We start from the raw sequence: 5,818 nt of genomic DNA on the forward strand, positions 1-5,818 counted from the left end.
TTGTCATGTTTTTCAGTTTTCCACATTGTTGATCACGGATATTTCTTATTTGGTGCCGCCCGTTTGATCCTTTTTTTCGGAATAGTCTACAAATATGGTGAAATAAAATAAATTGTTAAAACGAGGTCGTCCTTGACCTGATGTGGAAAAGAGGGAAGCGATCTGTTTTAATAGAGTCCATCCATCTTTGAACGTTTGTAAATGTGGTGGGTTTTCCAACATGACTGGGAGTGAGGGATTAGAACAGGAATATTAAACCCAGACTCAGAGGAGCCCGAGGGCAAGTCGATCAATCAGCGGACTCTATTAGCATCAGCTGCTTATGCCATGGAGTAAATGAATATTAATTATTGACAAGGTAGTAATTATTACAGAGCACTCATGAGGAAGCCTGTGCGTGGAAGCCTTGTTTAATAAATGCCTCTGTACAGATGGTTTAAAGGAAGTTAGCATTTATTCCACAAGGAACTCTAAAATAAAATTAGATTAGGTGTATTATTAAATTCTTGCAGAAGATGGCAAAAATAGAGGAAATTACCAAATCTGTTCTAATTTATTAATTATACTTTACGATACTTTATTAACTATATTACTCAATGCCATTGATCCTCAGTGAGTGTTTCATTCGTTAATTACAATAAAGAATGAACGATCAAAGAACATCATGTTGTATTTGTTAAACTATCTGTTTATACTTTAATACTTTAATGTTGTGGAACAAAACAAGTTAGAACAGCTATTAAACTTTACCAGTCTTCTCTTTCTTCCGCTCCTGACTCTTACAAAGTGCTGATGTCCTTACATGTCTTACAGAAAACTTCAACAATTATATATAGTTTATGCTTGGTTGAACCTTTTTATTATTGCGTTCAGATTACGTCCATGTAGATCAGCTGTTGCTACAGAAACAGAACATTTTAAAACGAGGGAATATATATAGGTATAAACCTGTGGTTTGTATTACAGTCTATAGAGCTATAGTTATAGAAAATTAAGCAATCAGAGTAGAAAACTCAACTCCACTTTATTATAATAACATATATTATAATTAAATTAATTGGGGGTGGGGGGCACGGTGGCTTAGTGGTTAGCACGTTTGCCTCACACCTCCAGGGTTGGGAGTTCGATTCCCGCCTCCGTCTTGTGTGTGTGGAGTTTGCATGTTCTCCCCGTGCCTCGGGGGTTTCCTCCGGGTACTCCGGTTTCCTCCCCGGTCCAAAGACATGCATGATAGGTTGATTGGCTTCTCTGGAAAAATGTCTTTAGTGTGTGAGTGTGTGAGTGAATGAGAGAGTGTGTGTGCCCTGTGATGGGTTGGCACTCCGTCCAGGGTGTATCCTGCCTCGATGCCCAATTACACCTGAGGCTCCCCATGATCCGAGGTAGTTCGAATAAGCAGTAGAAAATGAATGAATGAATAATTAATTTAAGTCATATTTTGTCAGAAAATTGTCTAATTCTTTTGGGAATTTTTTTAAAATAATGCTTCTTCAGAAATTTGAATTTTTTTTTTCAAATTACTGATAAAGTAAGTAATGATATGATATTAAATATATTTCTTTATGTTAAATATTCTAAATATGATCGATGTCATGGGTTCATATAAAAAATTAAAAAAAAACACTGCAAATCGAAGACGATTCAGTCTTACTATTATAGGATTTTTAGTTCTTCAGATACAATGTCTTTCTGAGTAATGGATCCATGTGAACGATTGAGATCAGTTGCAGGGTACCGCTGGCCAGAGCTGGCTCACATTACCAACATCGTGGACTCGTTTGCATGCAGAACTACTTGAAGAAGATAAACAGCTCCTGCCATCCAAAGCCATTGGACCTCAAAAAAAAAACAAAAAAAACCCTGCTGTGTTCTTCCTGTACTAGATTGGCCTTCATCTGGGGGTTCAGCTGGCCAGTTCACAAACAGCCTGGAGCATGAGGTGGGGGAGGATGGGGTCATATCTCCTCATCTTCCTTCTGAGAGCATCACATCAAGCAGAAAATGAACTGCAATAAAGGTTCTGCCTTATAGAATGATCAGCTCCGAAGTATAGAGGAAATGTTTAAAATTGAGCTCCAGAAAGTGTCCGTTTTACAGGCTGGTATAATAAAATGAACAGGGAAGATCTTAAACGTACATCGAGCAGCTTCTTGGTACAGATATTATTACAAATTATCACAAAGTAAAGTGAGAAATCTTTTTCTTCTTATTGGAACTTCCAATTAAGGCGACATTTTGTAATCCAATATTAGTCATCGTTTCTTTACAGAAGACCGACGATACCCATTGTCTTTGGTATGCTGATAAAATCCCATCATGCATTCATAATCCTGGAATCTGTCCCAGTTTACAGCAGCCTAAACAATATCAATTGAACTGGAAATGATTATGGTGTAACTCCCATGGTGTTTTCTAAAACACAAGCACGTAGGCTTATGTGTGGCATCCAAATCGATATTCCCTCAAAAATCCCTGATGTATAGCAGCTCTCACCTCATTTACATTCACCATTCACTTTCACACGACCGAAGCTTTGCTGCGTCAAGCCAGGGCTATTGAAATGCAACACAAGACAGCAGGGGGTGGTTCGCCTCAAGACACACGCTGTTTGACATTCTTCAAAGGTTTTCTCTCAACGAGCCGGCACCTCTGTTCTTCTTTTTTTTTACATGACATTCTTATGCAAAACCGTGAAAAATGTGCCATCGTTTCAGCTCCTCTTTCCACACAGCATCGTTCATCCACAGTGTTGTTAGGTAACCTACGAAGATCTCGTTACATGAGAACAAAATGAAGGAGCAGCAACAAGCCTGGATTTTCACCAGGCACAGATATGCACCGTTGGTTTTTGGGAATTCTGTTGTTATCGTGTTTATTTTACAACCAGCTACACTCCGAATGAGCGATACCGGGTCTGATCCTGGAGGCATTATTGTAACAAAACATTGACATGGATTTTTAGAACCGATTCTGTCACAGACATCAGAGGACACTTGGACACTCTCTATCTCTCTCAAACGTTGATCTACATGTTGATAATTCATGTTAGAACATGAGACACTGCTGATAACCTGAACCAATCCAAGGCTTGGCTCATATACATATAGGGTAGCGTTTATGGCAGACGTAAACCCCGCCTGACCCTATGGGTTGATTCTCTCCGAGACAAGTAATGTCTAGGAAATTCTCTAGACAGGGTGGGGTCTAAATTGGTCTCTAGTAGAAATGTAGGGAATAAAACATGACTGAGCATGTGTGGAAGTGGAGTGGAGCGGAATTTGTTCCAATAACAACAAATCCTGTATTATAGGTCGTTAATTCCTCTTACACCACGATGATTTATTAAGTGATGAAATTTTTTTATTTGTTAATAAACTGTTATGCTCAGTTTAGTCTTAGTATACATTTATGCCCAAGTTACTGTGCATCAGACTCTTTTCTGTAGAATTTTGTATGTATCCTCTGTAGTGACACTACCTACTAGCTAGACTCTGGCCATTATCTCAGCTACACCTACACCTACATTATAGATGCGCTCTATACGTATACAGTTACTCACTGAAGGCCATCTGTTTCTCTCACTGACTTACAGTAACCACTTTATCTCTTGTCAGGCTGAATCCGGAGAACGTAGGGTGTGAGGCAGGAATCCATCCTGGATGAACACCAGTCCATCACAAGCCCATCTGCTTCTGTTCATCCGCACTTCTCCATTCGTCAACGGAACACCACTGACCAGATGTTATTTAGGTTAAGCATTTATAATCTTAACCAAAATCATTTCCCACCGACATCAAAGACCGTCATCTTCCCGTTGAACATGGCATTTGAATGAGGTTTTCTTCTATCTTTTGTGCACATGTGGCATCAACACAGACAAAAGAAGTTTGTTTCCTTGAGTTTGAGTTTGTATCACCAGAAGGACATTTTTCTCAAGCCCAGTGCTGAGCATCTTAAACATATACAAAAACGCTAATTTTATCTCTAGATATTGCTGGCTGTTGCTATAGCAGCAATGAAATAAGGAACTCATTGGCAAGGACAAATCTTTTAATGCGTTAAAGGTTATACTTTAGCTTTAGAATATCGACTGATGCGATATCAACTCAAGAAATTCTCCTAAAATGTATATTTTGCAATATCCACAGCTTTTAGCCAGAGATATTTATAATTGCATTAAACGTGATTAAAAAATACATAAATCAAGGTAGTCGAGAGTAGCAGCTGTATAAAGTGAATAAACAGAAGCTTGTCCTTTAAGACTTTCCTACAAATTGTCTACATTAATTGTCTTACTACAAAAATAGAATAGAATAGAATGGGAGCATATAAGTCATTATTATCGCCACATATACATTATAGCACAGTGCAGTTCTTTTCTTCACATACCCCAACTAAGGAGGTTGGGATCAGAGTGCAGGGGCAGCTATGATACAGCGCCCCTTGTGCAGGGAGGGTTGAGGGCCTTGCTCAAGGGCCCAGCAGTGGCAGCTTGGCTGTGCTGGGGCTTGAACCCTGATCCTTCGATCAACAACCCAGAGCCTTAACCAGTTGCGCCAAGTGAAACAACCTAAAAATTTGAACAAGACAAAACAACTGCCAATGTTAAACTCATCAACGTTCCTCTCCAGAGAAATCTTTAGTAAAAGGCGAAAGATTTGTGCGTGAATGAAGAGAAACCCGAGCTATTGTTAAAAATCCATGACACTGTAGTCTTTCCATACAGAAATGTTCACTACATCAGTGACTAAAGGTTTGTATTTTGTCACGTACTGGCTCATTATTAACCTGTTTATTATTAGGCTTAGTTTGTTATACTCTTATATTAAGCTTCTGGCCAATCAGAGTGGAGAATTTCACAGCGTTGCATTACAAGGCAAAATATCTTTCTTGTATCTCTTGTCTTGACTTCTTGATAGTAAAGTTATATATAAAAGTGTAACAATTAAAGTGTATCCTCTAAGCAGCTAAACAGAGACGCTACACTGTAAATGTTGTAAAAACATGTGACTCGAATTATACACACTATATGGGCAAAACGAGGACAATTTGGTGTCTATCATCTACTTATCGATACTTTTCACATGGCAGTGAAATATTCCAGGGCTGGAATTAAAACCAGTCTGATTAGTCACAACAAAGAAGCAGCATTTCAAGATGACGCAAGGCGCTCCATTTTTAAACAGGATTTCCATAAATAAATTGATTCTGCCTTCTTTGATATGACTTCAAGTCTGAATAATTTGGGAACACACTCACATTCATTTTTGTGGCTTGCCCCAATTTATTTGGAAAGCTGTAATCAATTCTGGTTAATGAATCTGTCCCTATCTCGTGAAACAGACCCACACACGAGACAGCATAACAAACATATCCTGTGACATATGTCATGTGCAAAGCCTGGGACCAACACTCTCAATGCATATGTATGACACTGAATGAATAAATAATAAAAACTTTAGGAGTGAATTTTCTTGGGTAAAATATCATGTTTTAAGAATACAACTAGTACTAAACTGAACCATTCCTTAGTGTGTATCTTTTACACAGTAATGTACCTTTAAAGCACAATTGTACATCAAGGGCCAGTCTTGTACCATTAGTTAGCTTTAAGAGTAACGCTATAAAGTTTACATTCACATTCCCTGTTAAAAGATAGACAGTAAAGGACACACTAAAAATTAAAAGATGTACACTTAAGACTTCCACTCCTAGTGCAAGAAAAGCTACAATTCAATACCTTTTTATGTGAAAGTGCAATTCACTTGTGAGAAAAAGGACATACATAGGACAAAAATGAGCTTTGGATGCACTGAAA

At 38.3% G+C, this 5,818-nt stretch overlaps 1 non-coding gene across 1 annotated transcript; it reads right to left on the bottom strand.

The window, feature by feature from the left end:
- Positions 1–4,568: 4,568 nt before the first annotated feature.
- Positions 4,569–4,688, bottom strand: LOC113663485. Its single transcript, XR_003445508.1, has one exon. It is a non-coding gene; the product is annotated as a U5 spliceosomal RNA (small nuclear RNA).
- Positions 4,689–5,818: the final 1,130 nt, after the last annotated feature.

This window comes from Tachysurus fulvidraco, chromosome 26, assembly GCF_022655615.1.
Source record: "Tachysurus fulvidraco isolate hzauxx_2018 chromosome 26, HZAU_PFXX_2.0, whole genome shotgun sequence".
Lineage (NCBI taxonomy): Eukaryota > Metazoa > Chordata > Actinopteri > Siluriformes > Bagridae > Tachysurus > Tachysurus fulvidraco.